This window comes from Marmota flaviventris, chromosome 9 (assembly GCF_047511675.1).
Source record: "Marmota flaviventris isolate mMarFla1 chromosome 9, mMarFla1.hap1, whole genome shotgun sequence".
Classification (NCBI taxonomy): domain Eukaryota; kingdom Metazoa; phylum Chordata; class Mammalia; order Rodentia; family Sciuridae; genus Marmota; species Marmota flaviventris.
The window spans coordinates 113,960,000-113,982,947 of NC_092506.1; the positions used below are offsets into that span (position 1 = coordinate 113,960,000).

A 22,948-nucleotide genomic window follows, 5' to 3' on the forward strand; every position below is an offset into this window, starting at 1 on the left:
TTTAAGGATTGATCTGTTGGGAAGTTTTTAAGAGTGTACTAATGGCCATAGAGAGATCTGTGGTGATCCATTAAATTTGAAGATGAAGGCCAAAGCTGTCTTTATTATTATTAAGTGTCTCCGAGTTGGGGGGAACATAGACCTTAGGGAAGTGCTCCAGGGTGCCGAGTGTGGTCTTGCTTCAAGAAGAACTTGTTGATCTTGCCTCTATACTCCTGCTGTGGTTCTCATTTCTCCCCTTAAACCCGAATTTCTTGAGTTGCCTAGATTCCCTGTCTCCACATCTTCATATCCCTTCCATTGTAAAATCTACTACATTTGGCCTTTTGCTCCCAAGACCCCAGTGGTCAGAGTTCTTACTTAGGTCATGTGTGATTTTCTAATGCTCAAATCTATTCTTCTAGTTCCTTGCACATCACTGGCAGCAATCTCTTTCCTGAAACTCTTCCACACCCACACTCCCCTAGTTCTCCTCCACACTCTCTAAATCTTCTCCTTTGATTTGCACCTTAAATGTTGGCCCTTTCAGCCTTAATCCTCTGTCTATGGGATAATTCCATTCTTCTCCAAAACTACAGTTATGATCCATTTTACAATGACTCTGAAATTCAGCATCTTCAGTCTGGATCATGCTCTTGGGAGACTGCGTCCATCTGTCCACTAGATATCTTCAGCTGGATGTCCCACAGGGACCTAAGTTTGAGATGATTTTTTTTTCTTCCCCTCCTGGGTGCTATTCTCAAATCCTCTTTCCTCATCATGTTTTCACATCCAAATTGCTACCACATGCAGTCAGTTGTTCTTAAATATACCTTCAATTGCTGGTTCTCATATATCTATCTGGACCCTCATTAATTTTCAATGTTACAGTAGCCTGCCAATTTGTCTCCTGGTCTTTGGTCTCACTGCCTTTTCATCCATTCTTTACTCTGCCCTCAAAGTAATCTTTCTAATATACATATCTGGATACATAACTCTAAAGCTCAAATACATTTAAGGCTCCTGATACACTGCAAGGTAATGTCTAGATTTCCATGCAAGACCCAGGAGGCCTTCATGATTTGCCTGCTTCCTGTTCCTGGATTTATATACTTTGCCTATCCCATCCCACTCCTCAACCCGCACCATGATCCAGCCACACTAAACTATTTGGAGTTCCTTGAATATCCATATAGTTTCAGGTCTAAGATGCTTCTCAGTTGTCTTAAGATACCTGACTTGCCTCACATACCTGCTAGGCTCCAGTGTCTCCATTACTTATTTACATGTCTATGCACTCACCCCCTAGACTATAAACTCTTTAAGAATAAGAACATTTTTCACATTCATCTTCTGTTTCCCAAGAGCCAATCCTGATGCCTGGAAATGTTTGCTGAAGGAACAATGAATAAGTGAATGGGACAAGGTGACAGTGATACCCTTTACTGAGGACAAAAGTGGTGTTGATGTCAGATGAGAGATGGTGAATTATTTTGGGCAGAGGCATGGGAAGAGCACTGGGAAGAGTCTCCCACACTTTCTCAGCATATCCCATCCTTCTAAATCCAGTCCTTGATTGTGCAGAGAGAGCCTGGGGCAGAGTGGCAGTCAGGACACACACGGGGATGCTGATCCTGCTTCCACCAATTACCTGCCTAAAAGTGGTGGCTGTCATGGGGGCCTGAGATTCCTCATTTTAAACTAAGGAGATTGGGCCAGTGAATCTCTTAGCTCCATTTCCGTTACAACAGTGTGTCTGCTTTTTTCTGTAACAGGGAACAGAATGATACAGAAGAGAGAAATGTGGCTCAGATGTGAACCATATAGAAGGGCAAAGAAATTAGAAGGGAGAGAGAAGAAAGGAGGTATACATGCCGTGATAAAAGTTTGTTATTTTTGTTGTTCTGCAGAAGGCAAGTGAGGGCTGAGGCAAGAGAAAGACATAGTTTGAATTCAAAAAAGGTTTAGGAGCAGATCTGTATGTATGTGGAAAGCACCAATTAAGGATGGATTAAAGAATGAGAAGACTAGGGGTGGGGCAGGGGACAGATTCCACGTGTGTATGATTTTGTTGGGATAAACCCAGCTACTACGTACACTTTTGATGCTTTAATTTAAAAAAAAAATACGGAGAAAAGGTTAAAATGAGATTGGGTAGAAGAAGAGGAAATTCTTAAAAATTTAATTGGTGAGAAGGATGGTGAACTAGCAGCACAGAAACGAAATGCTGTGATGTTGGTTTTTGTTTTGTTTCGGTGCTAATGTTGTTTGTGGTGGAAACAGCAAAACTTAAAGAGGGGGAACTAAAAGCAGGCTCTCCCCTTCGCTCCCAGACAGCCTGCCCACTTACCTTCAGTGAATAACAAGCAGTTAATGTAGCATGTCAGGCGCTGGCCACTGGCTACCTTCCTGGGCTGTACCTTCTGACTAATAGCCAGGTGAATACTGCAGACAAAGAATAAAGGTCAGGTTACAAAGACAACCAGACAGAGCCAAGTTACCATGACCCCACTGTGGGCCATTGTGTCCTTAGCACTTAGGGATTTTACATGAAGATAAAAGAATAAGATAACCCTGACACTCTACAGTCAAGGGGAAAAGAGCCCTGGGCTGGGAAGAAATTGACTTGCACATAGCTCTTCTGGAAACATCTCCAGCAGAGTGAGGTCCCTCTGTCTCTTTGACCTCACTCTCCAGACTGTCTGTTCAAACAAAGTTGAATGAAATGATGTTCCTTTCTGTCCCTCAGTTGAATGAGAGTGTAGACTACATATGTGCTATAATTAATGTTTGAATTCAAAAAAGGTTTAGGAGCAGATCTGTATGTATGTGGAAAGCACCAATTAAGGATGGATTAAAGAATGAGAAGACTAGGGGTGGGGCACGGGACAGATTCCACGTGTGTATGATTTTGTTGGGATAAACCCAGCTACTACATACACTTTTGATGCTTTAATTTAAAAAAAAATACGGAGAAAAGGTTTTTTTCATTTTAAAGGGGAAGTTGGTGATTTTCAAAGCAAGCCTTAGGGAAGACTGGGTAAAGCAAGGGCTTAGAAAGTTATAACCAGGAACTTTACTCTGCTTAGAAGCCACCTTCATGAGACCCTCAGAAAGCTGTGTGGGGTCTTTTTACCTGGTTTATTCAGAACTGAAAGAAAATGGATGAAAACCTGACTACCAAAGATGAATAGAAGTGACCACAGTTAACAGAAGACAAATGAGGTGTTTTGGTTTTAAATTCTACATCTCACATGAATTTACTTCAGGCCATTTCCACACACACACACACACACACACACACACACACACACACTCTGTAGAATTCTTTTCAAATCATACCATACTACCTTCAGGCTTATGGCAGATTTGAAATGGAGATCAAGTTGAACAGCAAAGTGGAATGGAAGATCCCAGAACCCTATGTATTAAAATAATAGATGCAAATCACGACATGAACGGTGAGGGAGCAGCAGAAATCTAGCAGGGCCTGAGTGTGGATCCTGGTGGCCTGAAGAGCTCCTGACACCTCAGGAGTGCAGCCCACATGGGCTGAGTCCTGAATGGTCTGAAGCTCCAGATTGAAGAGGTTCTCATGTTGAAAGCCTGGACTCTCTGACTAGGTGGCCAACTGCAGGGCAAGGATTAAGTCTGCCTTCCTCGCTTGTGTGTGCCTCAGACAGAAGCTCAATAATACAGGTTGAAGCCAGGCTTAGTGGTGCACACTTGTAATCCCAGTGATTCGGAGGCTGAGGCAGGAGGATCATGAGTTTTAGGCCAGCCTAGGCAACACAATGAGACTCGTCTCAAAAACAAACACACACCACAAAATTACCTACAAGCACATTAAAGGTGCATATAACTGCCAGACCTTCTAGATTCAAATCTTTGGTGGGTGAAGTCTGGGCCTGTTTTTCGTTTCTTGGTTTTTGTTTTGTGGTGCTGGGGATTAAACCCAGGGCACTGCACATGCTAGGCAAGCACTCTGCCACTGAGCTACAGTCCCCAGCCCTGGACCTCTGTTTTTTGTATAGATCACATACTAAGAATAGTTTTACATATGGGAGGAGTTGTAAAGAAAAAAAGGAAGAAAAGAAAAGAAGAGGAGGAGGAGGAAAAAGAAGGAAAATCTACAACAGGGATTGCATGTGGCCTACAAAGTCTAAAAGAGATATTGTCTATCCTTTACAGAAAAAAATTGCTGATCCTTTTAGAAAGAGCATAGTCTGGAGGTTAAGAATAGGCACTCACACCTCGGGCATACCTAGCTGTATAACTTTAACTTTCTGTGCCTCAGTTTCTTTATTTGAAAAGTGGCATAATAATAGTAAATATACATGGAGTCTCCCTTGGACCAAAAGTGTTTTGGATTTTGGAATATTTGCATGTACATAATGAGATATCTTGGGGATGAACCCAAGTTTAAACGTGAAATTTAGTTATATTTCATACACACATTACACATATAACCTATCAATAATTTTATATAATGTTGTAAATAATTTTGTGTGAGAGACAAAGTTTGACAGTGTGAAGTTCACTCAGGCTGTCACATGGGAATTAAAAACTTTCAGATTTTGGAGCATTTCGGAGTTCAGATTTTCAGATGAGGGATGCTCAACTTCCACCCCAGGGATTTGTCTTAAGAATTTGTAAAGTGTTTAGAAAAGTGCCTAATGCTGAGTACATGCTGTGTGTTTGCTCAGTGGGACCCAAAAGAAATAAAAATATCTCTTTCCCAATTTAAGTTATGTAATATAAATATAAAATATTTCCCCAAATTGTTGAATGCAAGGCAATCAAGATGCAGGAGAACTCTCGCCCTTCTCTGTATTTGTGTAAAAGCAGCACAGAGAGTCACAAAGACAAAAGGTCTTTCTGTGTCCCTCCTCCTTTTTCTCACAGAAAGACTAAATGCACATTCTTTTTACAATGCTTGTTCAGCTCAGGGACGTGGCGCCAGAGGAATCTGCCAGCAGATTTTCGTCCCATAAATTTACCTTCCCACAGTTTTCCTGCCTCTGAGGCCTGGGACTGCTTTCCTTTGTCTTGTTACTTCTCTGAGATTTATTGTTCTTTGTTGAAATACTATTTAAGGCAGCCTTCTAAGCCACTGCCCCAAGTCACTTTTCTCTTCCATGATGAGCATGGCACATGTTAATAATATGTGCTTGTTTTTCTTGCTTGTTTTTCTCTTGTTAATCTCTTTTGTAGCAAGAATCCATTTAAACTGCAAACTTAGAATTAAACAAAAATCGTATTTTCTCCCCTTCAGAAATTAATAATGGTGAGGCTCTATAATGGTGGATTTTGTGTATCCACTTGTCAAGGCCATGGTACCCAGTTGTTTGATCAAATACCAGCCTACACATTGCTATGAAGATATTATTTAGGTGTGGTTAACATTTAAATCAATACACTTTGAGTGAAGCCATTTATCTTCATAATGTGGGTGGGCCCAATCCAATCAGTTGAAGGACTTAAGAAAAACCACTGAGGTCATTCCTGAAAGGGAAAAAAGTTCTTCCTTTGGTCTGCCTTCAAATTCAAGATGGCAACACCAACTCCTGCTTGAATTTCCAGTCCGCCAGCCTGGACTGCAGATTTAGGAGTTGCCAGTCCTTGCTATTGCATAACCCAATTCCTTAAAATCTCTCTCTCTCTCTCTCTCTCTCTCTGTGTGGAGAGAGAGAGAGAGAGAGAGAGAGAGAGAGAGAGAGAGAGAGAGAGAGAGTGTGAGGATTCTCCAGAGGAACAGATGCAAAGGGGAGATTTTATATATATTGTTTCTCCCTCCTCCCACCTATAAATAGAAAGATAGATAACGCTACACACCATATATACCATATATATATACCATATATAACTACACAAAATATCTACACATATGTGTAAACTGTCCTGTGATTCTGTTTCTCTGGAGAAGCAGACTAATAGGCCCCAAGTCCCATGCACAGCTACCAGTTTGGGGCTAAAAGGGGAAGAATTTGTGTTTTTCTGCCTTCTTTCCTTCTTTGGTTTGCTTTCTCTCTACCTTTCTTGTTGGGGAACTTTCCTGAAGTGAGGATAATGTTGGACCATCTATGTAAATGATGCACCTGGTAGTTAACTGGAAACTGTAGATAGGATTACCAACTTAAAGTTTTCAGGTGTTGACCTGACCTCTCTCTTTTTTTTTTTTTTTAATTGGAAAAACTGTATTTCTAAGTTGTTTGAAGTGAAGAATTTTTTTTAATAGAGAAGAAAAAAATTATTTTGGACTTACAGTTTTAAAAGTTTAGTCCAACTCCAGTGCTCTGGGCTCGAGGTGAGGCAGAACAGCATGGTGGAAGGGTGTGGGGAAGAAAAGCTGTCAGCTCAGGGCAGCCAGGACAGGGGTGGGCACAGACTCTGAAATGAAGGAGCTTATCAGAAATAATACAAGGCATTGACAAGAATTTAAGAACTTAAATTTCTAGAGTAAGAAGTTACTGTTTACCGAGCTCATGAATAAGACAAGAGCCAAAACAATGGTCAAACACATTTAGATCACTGAGAATCCAGACAAGATGCTTGGGTGTGTCTGCTTGAGCATGTTTGCAGGTTTCTCTAGAGCACCACCCAGAAGAACCGCCTGTCGTCTGCTGTTATTCATTCATGTCTTCACCTTAGTAGGTACTGCCAACTCGATCTGGAAAGTGTACCTATTCACAGTAGTGAATGAGACTGTTATCAGGCTTAACGTTTTGCGATTTAATTGGTGTGACATGGTATTTAGTGGTCATTTTAATTTGCACTTCTCTGTTTATTAGTGAGGTAGGGCATATTTTCACATATTTATTGTTCAGATTTATTTATCTGAGAATTGTCCATGTATGTCCCTTTTCCACTTTTTCAATTTGAGTAGTTCTTACATATTACAAGCAATAATCCTTGTTTTTTGAGTCATAATTATGTTGCCATTTTTTTCAGTTTGTGGTTTTTCTTTTCACGCTGTGTTTTATTAACTCTTTATTTTCTTTTATACGTTTTAAATGTTTCTTTTGAAAGAATTACTACCTGTGCATTATACTTTTCTGTGTATCACATGAGGTGGGCAGTTTCTTTCCCTATGGATAAGCACTCATTAAATAGCCAATCTATTTTTTCACTGGTTTGTAATGACACTTCTATTTTGTTCCAAGCTTCTATGTGTTTTTAGGTCTGTAGTGAGCTTCATTTCACTTCACTTATTTTTCATCTATTTTTGTGACGATACATGCTCATTTAATTGGTAAGATTAATTCTTCCCTACAGCCTCTTCATTTATGCAATTGTTTTGTATTTTTTAAAATTTGAAATTTAAAGTTAGTTGATCTAAGTTACCTGAAAAAAAAGCATTGGCAATTTGAAATTGTATTGGATCTGTACATTAATTTGGAGAATATAGTCTTCTTTTTAAAGTTCTTTTTAATAATTTAAAAATATTTTCTCTATAACATCAGCTGCATCAATATTATAATCATTCCTTGATATTTTATAGTTTTTGCTGATGTCTTAAGCAGTGTCTTTATTTTTTTTAGTTGTATTTAATTTTTAAATGATATTTTTCATTCTTAAATTATTGGCCCATAAAAAGTGAGAAGGTTTACTTTGGCTCACAGTTTTGGAAGTTTCAGTCCATAGTTCATTGGCTGTTCTTTTGGGGCTGTGGTGAAGCAGCATATAATTGTGGGAGCACAGGACAGAGGAAGCTGCTCACCTTGTGACAACTGGGAAAGCAAAACAGAGGGAAGGAAGAGGAGTTGAGTCCTCAAATCCCCTTCAAGGGCACACTCTCGATGGCCTATGTTCCCTCCACTGGGCTCCACCTCCTAAAGGTTCTGCTACCTTCCAGCAGCACCATGGGCTCGGTAACAAGATTTTAACACATGGACCTTTAGTGGACATTCCAGATCCAAACTATAGCAGGGACTGTTTGAGAGGCTACACACCCAACTAAAATTCTATTAATATGGGAGATGTGGAGAAGGGATTTTAAAGAAGATTGCCACTCTGATCTTCTTCACACCAAAGGCTTTGCTATTCATCCATCTTATGGACTGTCGTTTGCTGACTATACAGTGCACCAAAAAACCTTAGAACTGTGTGCACTGGTTGTTTGGTTTATCTGACATAGTTGCAAAAAATCAATTCAAGTTTCTGCAAGGCATCACAGAGCTTAATATGATTCTGTTTGTTCAAAACTTGATGCTTTCATGTGGGATTAGGCCCCAACTTCCTTAATAAGACTCCTTTGGCACAAGAATTCAAATCAAGTATCAATAAATGGGATGGACTCAAACTACAAAGTTTCTTCTCAGCAAAGGAAACTGTGAGGTGAATAGAAAGCCTACAGAATGAGAGAAAATCTTTACCCCTCCACATCAGAGCACTAACCTCTAGGGTATATAAAGAATTCAAAAAGTTAAACACCAAAAAAACAAATAACCCAATCAATAAATAGACACTTCTCAGAGGATATACAATCAATCAACAAATATTTGAAAAAATGTTCATTATCACTAGCAATTAGAGAAATGCAAATCAAAACCACTCTAAGATTTCATCTCACTCCAGTCAGAATGGCAGCTATTATGAAGACAAACAACAATAAGTGTTGGCAAGGAGGTAGGGAAAAAGGTACACTCATACAATGCTGGTGGGACTGCAAATTGGTGCAGCCAGTATGGAGATTTCTTGGAAAATTGGGAATGGAAACACCATTTGACTCAGTTATCCCTTTTCTTGGTGTATACCCAAAAGACTTAAGAATAGCATACTACAGAGACACAGCCACATCAATGTTTATAGCAGCACAATTCACAATAGCTAAACTGTGGAACCAACCTAGATGCCCCTCAATAGATAAATGGATAAAAAATGTGGCATATATACACAATGGAATATTACTCAGCAATAAAAGAGAATAAAATCATGGCATTTGCAGGTAAATGGATGGAATTAGAAAAGATAATGCTAAGTGAAGTTAGCCAATCCCATAAGACCAAATGCCAAATGTTTTCTTTGATATAAGGAGGATGATTCATAGTGGGATAGGGAGAGGGAGCATAGGAAGAATAGATAAACTCTAGATAGGGCAGAGGGGTTGGAGGGGAAGGGAGGGGACATGGGGTTAGAAATGATGGTGGAATATGATGATCATTATTATCCAAAGTACATGAATGAAGACACAAATTGGTGTGAATATACTTTGTATACAACCAGAGATATGGAAAATTGTGCTTTATATAGTTAACATGAATTGTTATGTATTCCACTGTCATATATACATAAAAATAAAAATAAACTTGATGCTGTTTTGCTCAAACAATGAATCCTTGTTTGCTTTGATTTTGCTGTGAGAGTGTCAATCAACCCAGGGTTTTTTCTTCAAATGGAAATTGAGGGGATACAAATCTGAAAGTTGTCTTTTAAGAAGGTATTTTATTTAGCCAAAATTTCTATGACCCTATTTTGAAAAATTCTAGCCAATCCAAAGAATCAGTTCTTCTCATCTTTCATATGCATAGAGAAAAAGCAGATTTCAAACACAAAGGATGGAAAATATGATGAGGAAATTGTGGATATTTAGTTTGAAAAAAGGAAAAAGAGTGGGTTGAAGCATGGCAGTTGTCTTCCAATGTCTGAACACTGCACGTAAAAGATTGGATGCTGTGGGGGAGACCAGAGATTAGAACTAGGCTTATGGGGTGGAAGGGAACTGAATGGTGGGATAATTGAAGTAAACTAATCAGGGTAGGTTGACCTGTATAACATATCCTTAAATGTTAGCACCTTGATAATAAATACAAGATTTATTTCTTGTCATAGTCACAGTTCAATGGGGGTGTTAATGGCTAGGTATTTTTCCTGCAAATGATTTTATAAAATGTCAGGGGTATTTCATATAGAAAATTGTCTTTCATCATCCCAGAGATTCAAGGAGCTCCTCTTTAAGGGGAAATTTTATTGTCACACTCTTAATTATTACTAGTGAACTTTCATTATCAGGTGAAAAGTTGGTTCTTTTTTTAATTTTTAAATTTTATTTATTCTAATTAATTATAGATGACAGAAGAATGTAATTCAATTCATATCACAAATAGAGAATAATTTTTCATGTCTCTGGCTGTACACAAAGTAGAGTCACACCATTCGTGTTTTCATACATGTACTTAGGGTAATGATGTCCATCTCATTCCATCATCTTTCCTATCCCCACTCCCCCTTCCCCATCCCTTCCCTTTGCCCTATCTAAAGTTTGTCTATTCCTCCCATGCTACCCCCATCCCCATTATGAATTAGCATCCTTATGTCAGAGAAGACATTTGGCATTTGGTTTTTTGGGATTGGCTGACTTCACTTAGCATTATATTCTCCAAACTCCATCCATTTACCTACAAATGCCATGATTTTATTCTCTTTCAATGCTGAGTAATATTCCATTGTGTGTGTGTGTGTGTGTGTGTGTGTGTGTGTGTATAACATTTTCTTTATCCATTCATCTCTGAAGGGCATCTAGGTTGGATTCACAATTTAGCTATTGTGAATTGTGCTGCTATAAACATTGATATGGCTGTGTCCTGGTAGTATGCTGTTTTTAAGTCCTTTGGGTACAAACCAAGGAATGGGTTAGTGGGGTCAGAAGCCTACCAACCAAAAAAAGCCCAGGACCAGATGGATACACAGCTGATTTCTACAAGACTTTTAAAGAAGAACTAATACAAATATTCCTCAAATTATTTCATGAAATAGAAAAAGAGGGAGAATTTCCAAACTCATTCTATGTGGTCAATATCACCCTGATTCCAAAACCAGGCAAAGACACATCAAAGAAAGAAAACTTCAGACCAATATCTCTAATGAACATAGATTCAAAAATTCTCAATAAAATTTTGGCCAATTGAATACAAAAACACATCAAAAAGACAGTGCACCATGATCAAGTGGGGTTCATTCCAGGGATGCAAAGTTGGTTCAACATACAGAAATCAATAAAAGTAATTCATCACATCAATAGACTTAAAGATAAGAATAATATCTAGTGTTTTGAACATGAAGGGGTGCTGTATTTTGTTTATTACTTTTTCTGCATCTATTGAGATAATAATAAAAATCACTTTTATTATCATAATAAAAATCACTTTTATTATCATCTCAATAGATGCAGAAAAAGTAATAAACAAAATACAGCACCCCTTCATGTTCAAAACACTAGAAAAAACTAGGGAGAACAGGTACTTATCTCAACATTATAAAAGCTATCTATGCTAAGCCCTAGGCCAACATCATTCTAAATGGAGAAAAATTGAAAGCTTTCCCTCTAAAATCTGGAACAAGATAGTGATGCCCTCTTTTACCACTTCTATTTAACATGGTTCTTGAAACACTGGCCAGAGCAAGTAGACAGATGAAAGAAATTAAAGGGATACAAATAGAAAAAGAAGAATTCAAATTAGCACTATTTGTTGATGATATGGTTCTATACCTAGAAGACCCAAAAAATTCCACAAGAAAACTTCTAGAACTAGTGAATGAATTCAGCAAAGTAGCAGGATATAAAATCAACACCCATAAATTAAAGGTATTTCTGTATATCAGTGACAAATCCTCTGAAAGAGAAACGAGGAAAACTACCTCATTTGCAATAGCCTCAAAAAATATTTGGGAATCAGTGAAAGAAGTGAAAGACCTGTACAGTGAAAAACTATAACACTAAAGAAAGAAATTAAAGAAGACCTTAGAAGATGGAAAGATCTCCCTTGTTCTTGGAAAAGTTGGTTCTTAAAGACTCAGTCAGCCATTAAGAGCATAAGAAAATACCACAAAGGGGAAGTTCATAGGAGTGGAAATGGTTACTTCCATTTTAATAGTGATTTATACTATAGATATAAATTATTGTATAATTTATATAATATGTATTATATATCACAATCTATTATAATCTATTCTATATTATTTATATAATATTACTATGTTGACATATATACATTATTTATACTGATATATTAATAAAAATAATATAATTGACATATTAATCATAGTAATCATCAACTACATGTTATATTAGCATTGATTATTCATTATGCTAATTATAATAAATTAGCATAATGGTTAATCAATAAAGCATCAGTTATTCATTATACTAATTAGAATGAATTACTATACTAATTATGATGAATTAGTATTATGAATAATCAATAATATATTATTTTATATATTATGTAATTGATTATAATAGTTAATATCTATATATTATATAATAAAATTATTATGTATATTATATTTTATATAATATATAATTATATAATATATATTTATCATAATAATTATATCATAATAAACTATGTTATATATAATTATATCTGACATATAATCATATATAATAATTATGATAATCATATATTACAATATATAATTGATTATACCATATTATTTAAAAGAATTATTATATTTTACCTGTGTTTTAAAATGCATTAATTCTTTCAGTCATCCAATGGGTGTTTATTTAGCTTTCAGTTGTGCCAGTCAGCCAGAACATTAAGTACTAGAACTTAACATGAGTAAGACAGCTCTTTTCCCAAGGAGCTCTTAGTCTAGTACAAGGATAGAAGCATGTAAAAAAAGATGGGTTAGAAATTGGTATGTAGAATGCTAGAGCACAAAGGGCCACATGATGGTTTCTGACCAGGGGATCAGGAGGCTGGGATCTGTATAGGTTCACAGAAGGGGACATGGTTGAGCTGAGTCACAAATCTTATCTAAGTCTGTCATCTCCAGGAGGTAGATGTTACTCCCAACATTCAGACAAAGAATCCAGGGTTCAGTGAAGCCATGTGACTCATCCACACAGAATTGGGCGTAGACCCTGGCCCCTGCACTTTCTGCTCTTCTACACTTCCACTCAGGTCATACAGGTGGCTAAACGGAAAGTACACAGCAGAGTTACAGAGCTTGAACTTAGAGTTCCTTTGATAATACTGAAATCTGCCTCTGATTCCCTCTTTACCTGGTTAGTTCAGTTCCTTCTCAGGACAAGGCAAATGAAGCTCTCTTTTGAGAGGACAGGCTCTTTTGGTTTCTAATGTGAATTCAGGCTGCCCCTTCACCATCACTTTGCTCCCCCCCACACTTCTGGTGTTCCCATTAGTCTATTTGGCTAGGATTCCACTTTCTCTATGACGTCCTTCCTCCAAGGTCCAGGCATGCCTGAGTCTTGAGAACCAGCTCCTGCTCTGACCTTACTACTTCCTGAAATGGACTTTGGTTGTTTCCTAGTTGGTGAATCTTACCCCGTGCTTCCTCTTCCAGTCTGTGAGCTGTACACTCTCCACTTCTCAGTACTTGGGTCAGGGCTATGCCCATGCACTGGGCTCCTTAAAGTAATGCTAATGGAGTTAAGTTTTTTTTCTTTTATCCTGGAGACATAAAGGGCAATGTCCTTTTCTTCTGATGTTTTATAATATACTCACTAAGCAAAATATGAAGTTGGCAGCTACAGTGAGTTCCTCATTGTGATGTATATGCATACATATTCAAGTCATCCGAATAATGAAATCCAGCAGTCTAGAATCCATAGCTCTAGAAGGTGTTTCCTAAATCTGTGGTCCATGAGGACTATTAGGGGAGATTAAAAAATACAGATTCCTGGGCTTTGTCTCAGATGTAAGGAACTGGGAGCCGAGAACTGAGGAAATCCATGTTTTCTTAACGAGATCCACAGATTATTGGGATGGTGGGCGGCAGTTAAGTTATGGTTCCAAACTATGGGGAGGGTTTGGGTAACTAGTGATGGGAGGGAGAGAGTGGAAGGAAGAGGTTCTCAGAACATCAGCAGTATGAACAAAAGTGTGGATGTGGAGACACACGCTTTACGAATGACTGTCCAAATGGGATAAATGGCTACGAACAAGAGTACAGGAGGTCGAATTGGAAAGATAAGTGGTGACTAAATTGTAACAGATTTCAACTTTATACTGAGAATAGTAGAAACTCCAAGGGAGAATGGGACAAGAAAAAGAGATTCCTGAAATTCTAATAGGCCACGATCTGTTGTCTTTGGGCAAAAAAAATAAAATCCCACTTAAATATGTATCATTTTGAATGGACATAGGTACTGTATGAATCAATAAAATATAACTGTAAGATTTCCTAAATTATAAATGGCTTTTCATTACTTTTAGCAAATCACAAGATTATAATTTATTTTGCATCCTGTGGGAGGCTCTGAAAATTTTAACCAAAAGGTTGAGAAAGTCTCCTGAAAGCAGTGTGTGGGGGGGTCCCTATGCTTTCTGAGTAAAAGACAATGTGTGCTCAGGGTGGACCCAGGAAGGGAGCTGCTGAAGGTGGAGACGCAGTGAGGAGGCTGTTCAAATAGCTCCCCGATGAGCTCATGAGGACCTGGATGGAGGGGAACACAGAGGGTTTGATGTCAGCACCATAGTTGGTGCTTCTTCTATGTGTCAGCTGCTTCCTGTTCTTCTTTTTCACCACATGTTTGTCCTTTACAGAACTGTCCAAGCCCCCATGTCTGTGTTGAGTTATGTGCCCCCAAGGCAAGAGCTGTGCCTCCTGCTTCTCTTTTATGGAGTCCTGGCAGAGCAGATGATAATAAGGTATTTGATGAATGTGTCTTGCTAATGATGATCCTTCCATATAGGCCTACTCACTAGGAAAGATTCTCCTGAACCCAGAGATCTATTTCTCTGGATCAAATGATAGTCCTGAATGAATGATGGTAGAAGAATGGGCCAAAGAACAGCTTACTAATAACTCAGATCAGATTTAAAGAGGCGGCAATCCTTTAATCCCAGGTGATATTACTTCCGCTGCAAACCCTGGAGTCCACATCACCATCAGAAGAACCCTGGCTTCAGTCCTCAGCCACCTGACCCCCATAAGGGGTAGGGAACATTAGCTCTTCTAAAAGGGGGCATAATGGGCTGGTTGCTGGGGGTCAGGTGGGGCTGGACACTATAATTTTAGCCACCGCTTGCCTCTGTCTCTTCTAAGAGCAATTGGTATGACCAAGAGGCAGAAAACCCTAATCCTATCTTGGCACAGAGAGAGCTTGATATTTGCCAGGGCTCTCCTACCCAGAAATTCTGTTTTATAAATAGAGGACCTAGTACGCAAGATTGTAGCAAGGGTCACTGAGGCATATTGCATGGTGACAAAGTGATGGAATTTCCAAGGGGGAGGGGAATTTTTGGCACCAGATGTAGGCTTCCTGTCTCAGGCAAGACTGTATTGTGGGCTGATCTGGCTTCTTTCCACGTCATCTACACTTTTACTTAGTGAAGGAAATTAAGCATGTGGGTTGAAAATTTAAGTTGAGTTTTTCATTGATCCCCAAAGTTGGGAGCTCTTGGGTAACTGAAATTAATGTGTGTATACATACAAATGCATTAACTTCTAAGTATACACTATGGGTAACAATGGCTATAAATCCCATAACTATGAACTTCTCCTTGCATTTTGATAACTTCCCATATTATGAATACTCTTTTCCCAATGTAGAAGCAAGAAAATTAACAATTGCAGAGCTTATGTAGGTAGAGTAAAATAATATAGTCAGATTCTGGCAATCAGACACTCCTTCATGGGACTTGGATTTGGAAGTAAGCAATGTGAGGAAACAGCCACACAAGAGTGATCAGTCTTGAAACAGGTGTGGTTGAAGAGGTCCCTATCTTTGGGAGTGGCAAAGGTGGAGTTTCAAATATCCAGTAAACTGTTACAAGACCAAGGGTTTGCACATTTTTTTTTTCTGGCTACCTATTTACAGAGTCTTGCTCTCTTGGCCTCCAGGAGAATCTATGAGTTACCTAATATTCTTAAGTTTTTCTTCTTAAGTTGATAGAATAGATCCTGCTATTTGCACTTAAAGACCCTGACAGATGCATTATTGATACTTGGAAAGGTGACCAACAACAGCTCCTCAAGGAAATGGAGACTTGCTGATTGGAAATCTGAAATGCCTGTGTTTGAAGGCAAGGCAATGATTTTCAATTAGCATTAAGGGATGGGATTCTGGAAGCCTATGACAGACAGTGATGAAACATTACCTAAATTTTCACCTGACTGATCTGTTCAAGGCTTTGGTGGCCTCCCACAGGGAGGGGCTGAGGAATGCAAGTACTATGAATTGAACTTGCTGCTTTTCACTCTGTTGGGAGTTTTGTTTTTGTTTATTTGTTTGTTTGTTTTTTGGTGCTGAGATTCAAACCCAGACTTTCATGCATGCCCTCTACCATAGAACTGGACCCCAGCCCTTCTGCTATGAGTTTTAAAGGGAAAAAAAAGGATAAGTCAAAAGTTAAAAATTTTAGCTCCTCAGACTATCCTATAATCAGATAGCTTCTATTGTCCCTGTTGTAGCCACAAGGCTGCAATAGCTAAAAATCCAACTCCGAGTGTAATGCTGAATTATAAGATAGGTTGAATTCATATGAATTGTTATATGAATGGTCACTGACTGAGAGTGAGATACAAAAAATTAGTTTGGGGATTGTTATGTGAATGGGCACTGACTGAGAGTGAGATACAAAAAATTAGTTTGGGGACATTTGAGAGCACATCAATTCCCAAGTCTCAACAGGAGGAACCCTTCTTTCCTTCTTCATCAAAGACAGTTTTTTTTTTCCTTGATGGAATATCTGTAATTACCTTGTTAAAGGATTTAATGGTTGTGGAAACCAATTTTTTCCCCATGTACTATATTAAGCACTTTCCAGATCTATCCCTAAAATCAGATATGAGGATATGCAGAGGATATTACAAAGTCAATATAAGGATTTTGCTAATTTATATTGTCAAAAGCCAGGAAATAAGCAGTATAATGGATAAGGGGTAGGATGAGAATGGAGGGGGAGAAATAAAATTTTAGATTTGATTAAATTCATTAATATGAACTCACTTCATAAAGATTTTGAATAATGTGCTGGTTGAAATAGATAGTAGTGATTTTAATGGTTTTTTTGTTTAGTTTGCTAAAACTTAGTCTAGTAGGATCTATGCCAAATTGAAATTGAGATGCTAAATAGCATGAGAAAAATGTGGATAAGAAGAAATCCTACTAGTTCAGCAAGAAAAAGAATGTTGTAGTAGATTTAATGTGTGACCCATTTACACAACCATTAATATGTCCTTGAGAGCCCAAATGCACTCCATTTCCTAAATCCCTGAGTTAATATAACCTCAGAGAAGGGAGCCTGATGTATTGGTGTATTGTAGCAGCTGTTTTCTGTAGGCTGAGGAAGATACAACCATAGAAAGCAACTCTCTCATTGAATGGGGATGATGGGGATACTATGGAGGCTAAGGTCAAGTAGCAGCACTTAACCAACGGAGGCAAGGTTGGCATATATACCAGTCAAGGTTCAATAGCAAATAATGAAGACTTTGATTTCTGGCCAGAATGGAACATCAAGGACCAGTTTGCCATCCCACCAAAAATATCTAAAAAATGAAACAAAATGTAAGAAACAATGAGCTTAAAAATTGAAAATCAAGTGATGATAAGTAATTCTTAAAAATGAGAAATTAATGGAAATGGGGAGTGTCCTATGATTGCATCAACTTACAGTATAGAGAGAGCTTTGGTGGAAGTCTCCCTTGGGAAAGGGAGGGAGAAACCAAGAAAAATTTGAAGATGTCCCTGAGTTGAGAAGACACAGCTGGAAGTGTAGGGAGAAGATGAGTTGAGTTTGTAAAGGAAAGTACCAAGAGAAAAGAGCAGCATGGAGGGAAAGACCTTTGCAGATCTACAAAGGATCCCTCTGAGTCTTAACCAGAATAAAGGTTAGTGAATGCATGTGAGTAAACTACTAAAGAACAGTGGAGGGGCAGCGGGGACAGGAATCCTACAAAAGGATGAGAGAGGTCAACATTCAGAGCTAACACAGGGGCAACAACAGATTCTATTCCTGTCAGCCAAAGTGGAAAACTTCGTAATTCATGTGTTTTCAGATATTCAGAAGGGTTTTTCTTCAGTAATGGGGAAAAAATCTATTCTTAGATTAAATGCTGCTCTGATACCACCAGATTAAGGTGAAAGCAAAACTTGGGATCATGGGGCTGGGGATGTGGCTCAAGCGGTAGCGAGTTAGCCTGGCGTGTGAGCTGCCCGGGTTCCATCCTCAGCACCACATACAAACAAAGATGTTGTGTTCGCCGAAAACTAAAAAAAAACCAACTTGGGATCAGATTAACTGAATTTCAGAACAAAGCTACAGAATATTTATAGAAATATAAAACTATACTGCATCAAATAAAACATGAAATGTATGGCATTCAGTCAAAACTTACCAGTTGTAGTCATTATAATAGTCACAATATCTGAGATGAGAAATTCACTGAATCAGATTAATAGCAAGTCAGACATTTCAGAAGAAAAGGATGACAAACTTTAAAACATGGAAATAGAAACTATCCAAGATAGCTTAACATTAAAAGAAGACTGAAAAACAAAACCAAACCAGAACCTCAGGGAGCAATGGGAAAACTTCAAACAGAATGATATATGTATAATTGAGCCGCTGAAGGAAAGGAATGGGTGTGCAGCAGGAGAAAATGGCTAGAAACTTTCCTTATGTTTTTGATAAAAACATTAAGTCCATTGATCCAAACATATGAAGGAAACTAAACCAAAGCACAAGGCACATTATGGTTAAGTTAATCAAAACATGATAAAAATAAGATTTAAAAGATGCTTCATTATATACAGATGAACAAAGATAACAATGGCAGATTTCTTGTTACAAATGAGAGCGGAGCAGTGTATTTGAAATATTGACAAGAAAACAAAACAATTCAACATAGAACCTTTCAATTCTACTCTCAGCAAATAAACTCTCTTTCAAAAATGACATTTTAAGATCTCTAAAAGCTGAAAGAATTTATCACCAGCAAACCTGTCCTTCAGGCACACACAAAAATGAGGCCTGCTGAATATCAGGATCTACACGAAGGAAGGAAGTACACTGGAAATGGCAGCCTCACAGATCAATAAAAATATTTTTCTTATTGCTTAAGTGTCTTTAAAGGATCAGTAGAGGAAGGAACCTGAGGGAGACAGGGAATGCTGGGTGTTGATATTGGTAAAATTATACTTTTATATTGTGTGCATGTACAGATGTGTAACAACAAATCCCATCGATATGTACAGTTATGATGCATCAATAAAAATATGTGGAAAAAAGAAGATAATTGACAATGTGGAGCTGAGGATGTAGCTCAGTGATAGCTGCATGCTTTCCTTAGTAAGTACAAGGTGCATATACTTTTCTTTCCCAGCAATCCCCGCCCCCCCACAAAAGAGATGCAAAACAAAAATATAATGTATTTAAGAGTTTAAAATATATCTATTAAATCATGTGTAACTAATTAAAACAAATAAAACAATATATCTATTAAAAAATTTTGGATGCCAAATGAAAAATTTGGATCTATACACATGACTAAAGAGCACTGGAAATGGTAACTGTGTGGATAAGTAAAAAAGGCATTTTCCCCTTATTTTTAAAACCCTTAAAAAGGTAATGGACTAAGCAAAAATAATAACAATGTGCTGTGGAATTTCTAACATGTATGGGGAAAAATGTATGACAAAAATAATTTATAAGGCAAAGAAGAGGGAGATGAAAATAAAGTTCTTACAATTTGTGTGAAGTAGTAAAATGGTATTTGAAGGTAGACTGTGTAGTAAGTTAAAGAGGTATACTACTTGCCTTAAAGAAACCCCTAAAAAACAATAAATCGGGCCCAGGGATAAAGAACCCGCAGAAACTGCTTCTCGGTCCGGGTCCTGCTGAATACTGTGGAGGTAAATACCAACTGAGCCTTCATAGGCAGTGGCAACAGGACTGAGACGGGGCTTGTGAGGGCCGGTCAGGACTCACCCGTTGCTTTGGTCACCCGGCAAAGGGAACGAAATGCTGCCATTCGCATGGGATACCAACATGGCAGAGATCTGATGTCATCAGAAAGCGGCGGAGGAGAGAACTTCATCGATAACAGCGGCGACAGAAACAGTTGGTCTCCTGGTAAAGAAAGTGAGTCACAAACACCCGAGTCTCTCTCACTTTGTCATCAAGCCAGAGGGGCAGAGCAGAGCCGCCGCTCGCGCCTGCAAGGTAGGCAGATCTGCGACCGACCTGCAGGACAGGCCCAGCGGCCCGCGGGCATGGTAGGAGCGGCAGGGCTGAGCCGCCGCCCGCGCCTGCAAGGTAGGCAGACCTGCAACCGACCGGCGGATTAGGCCCAGGGCCTGCCGGCGTGGTACACACATCACCCCAATTGGAGTAGGGGCAGAGCAGAGCTTTCGCCCGCGCCCAGGACAGGCCCAGCGACCCGCCGGCGCGGTAGTCGCGTCACCACAATTGGAGTAGGGGCAGAGCAGAGCCGCCACCCGCGCCTGCAAGGTAGGCAGACCTGCGACCGACCTGCAGAACAGGCCCAGCGGCCCGCGGGTGTGGTAGTCACGACACCCCAATTGGAGTAGGGGCAGTGCAGAGCCGCCGCGCGCGCCCACAAGGTAGGCAGACCGCCGCCCGACCCTGCAAGGGAGACTTTTCAACTATACAAGAGCAATATAAATATATAGGGGGGGGGGAATTTTCAAAAACACAACAGTTTCACCAAGCAGAAAGAAACGTAAGCAGTATGAAAAGACAAGGAAAGAAAGGACCACAAGCAATGCAGGTCAACTCAACTTTAGAAGAGGTAACAGCTGCAGCAGATGGAATGTCAGATAAAGAATTCAGGATATACGTGCTTCAGATGATCTGGAGTATCAAGGAAGACATTAGACAGCAAAATCAGACAATGAAAGATCACTTCGACAATGAATTACACAAACAAATCCAGGAAGCAAAAGATCAACTATACAGGGAGATAGAGGTTATAAAAAACAAACAAACAGAAATCCTAGAAATGCAGGAAGCAATAAACCAACTTAAAAACTCAATTGAGAATACTACCAGCAGAGTAGAACACTTAGAAGATAGAACATCAGACAATGAAGACAAAGTATTTCAACTTGAAAAGAACATAGACAGCTCAGCAAGACTGTTAAGAAACCATGAGCAGAAATATATGGGATAACATAAAGAGACCAAACGTAAGAGTCATTGGGATACAGGAAGGTATAGAGGTCCAAACCAAAGGAATGAGCAATCTATTCAATGAAATAATACGAGAAAACTTCCCAGACTTGAAGAATGAGACAGAATCCCAAATCCTAGAAGCCTACAGGACGCCGAATGTGCAAAATCATAAGAGATCCACACCTAGACACATTATAATGAAGATGCCCAACATACAGAATAAGGAGAGAATTTTAAAAGCTACAAGAGAAAGGAAGCAGATTACACTTAGGGGTAAGCCAATCAGGATAACAGCTGATCTTTCAACACAGACTCTGAAAGCTAGAAGATCCTGGAATAACATATTTCAAACACTGAAAGAAAATGGGTTCCAACCAAGAATTGTGTATCCAGCGAAATTAAGCTTCAGGATGGAAGATGAAATTAAAACCTTCCACGATAAACAAAAGTTAAAAGAATTTGCAGCTAGAAAACCATCTCTTCAAAACATCCTCAGCAAAACATTACAGGAAGAGGAAATGGAAAATAACAATGAAAACCAACAGTGGGAGGTAGGACAGTAAAGGGGGGGGGAATAATCAAAGAGGAAAACAAACCATGTTTAGTAACATAAATAAACAAATATGGCTGGAAGAACAACCCATATCTCAATAATAACCCTAAATGTTAATGGCTTAAACTCACCAATTAAGAGACACAGGCTAGTAGAATGGATCACAAAACAAGACCCAACAATATGCTGCCTACAGGAGACGCATTTGATAGGAAAAGACATACATAGGCTGAAGGTGAAAGGTTGGGAAAAATCATATCACTCATATGGACTTCGGAAACAAGCAGGAGTGTCCATACTCATATCAAATAAAATAGATTTCAAGCCAAAGTTAATCAAAAGGGATAAAGAGGGACACTACATACTGCTCAAGGGAACCATACACCAACAAGACATAATAATCATAAATATATATGCCCCAAACAATGGTGCAGCTATGTTCATCAAACAAACTCTTCTCAAGTTCAAGAGTCTAACAGACCACCATACAATAATCATGGGAGACTTCAACACACCTCTCTCGCCACTGGACAGATCTTCCAAACAAAAGTTGAATAAGGAAACTATAGAACTCAATAACACAATTAATAACCTAGACTTAATTGACATATATAGAATATACCACCCAACATCAAGCAGTTACACTTTTTTCTCAGCAGCACATGGATCCTTCTCAAAAATCGATCATATATTATGTCACAGGGCAAATCTTAGACAATATAAAGGAGTAGAGATAATACCATGCATCTTATCTGATCATAATGGAATGAAACTGAAAATCAACGATAAAAGAAGGAAGGAAAAAGCATGCATCACTTGGAGAATGAACAATAGGTTACTGAATGATCAATGGGTTATAGAAGACATCAAAGAGGAAATTAAAAAATTCCTAGAGATAAATGAAAACACAGACACAACATATCGGAATCTATGGGACACATTGAAAGCAGTTCTAAGAGGAAAATTCATTGCTTGGAGTTCATTCCTTAAAAAAAGAAAAAAACCAACAAATAAATGATCTCATACTTCACCTCAAAATCCTAGAAAAAGAAGAGCAAAACAACAGCAAAAGAAGTAGAAGGCAAGAAATAATTAAAATCAGAGCTGAAATTAATGAAATCGAAACAAAAGAAACAATTGAAAAAATTGACAAAACTAAAAGTTGGTTCTTTGAAAAAATAAATAAAATCAACAGACCCTTAGCCATGCTAACGAAGAGAAGAAGAGAGAGAACTCAAATTACTAGCATACGGGATGAAAAAGGCAATATACAACAGACACTTCAGAAATACAGAACATAATCAGA

The 22,948-nt window shown here is 38.5% G+C and overlaps 1 pseudogene; it reads left to right on the forward strand.

The window, feature by feature from the left end:
- The first annotated feature begins 7,778 nt into the window (after positions 1-7,778).
- LOC114100670 (protein DEK pseudogene) overlaps positions 7,779-22,948 on the forward strand; it is a 43,229-nt pseudogene continuing 28,059 nt past the window's right edge.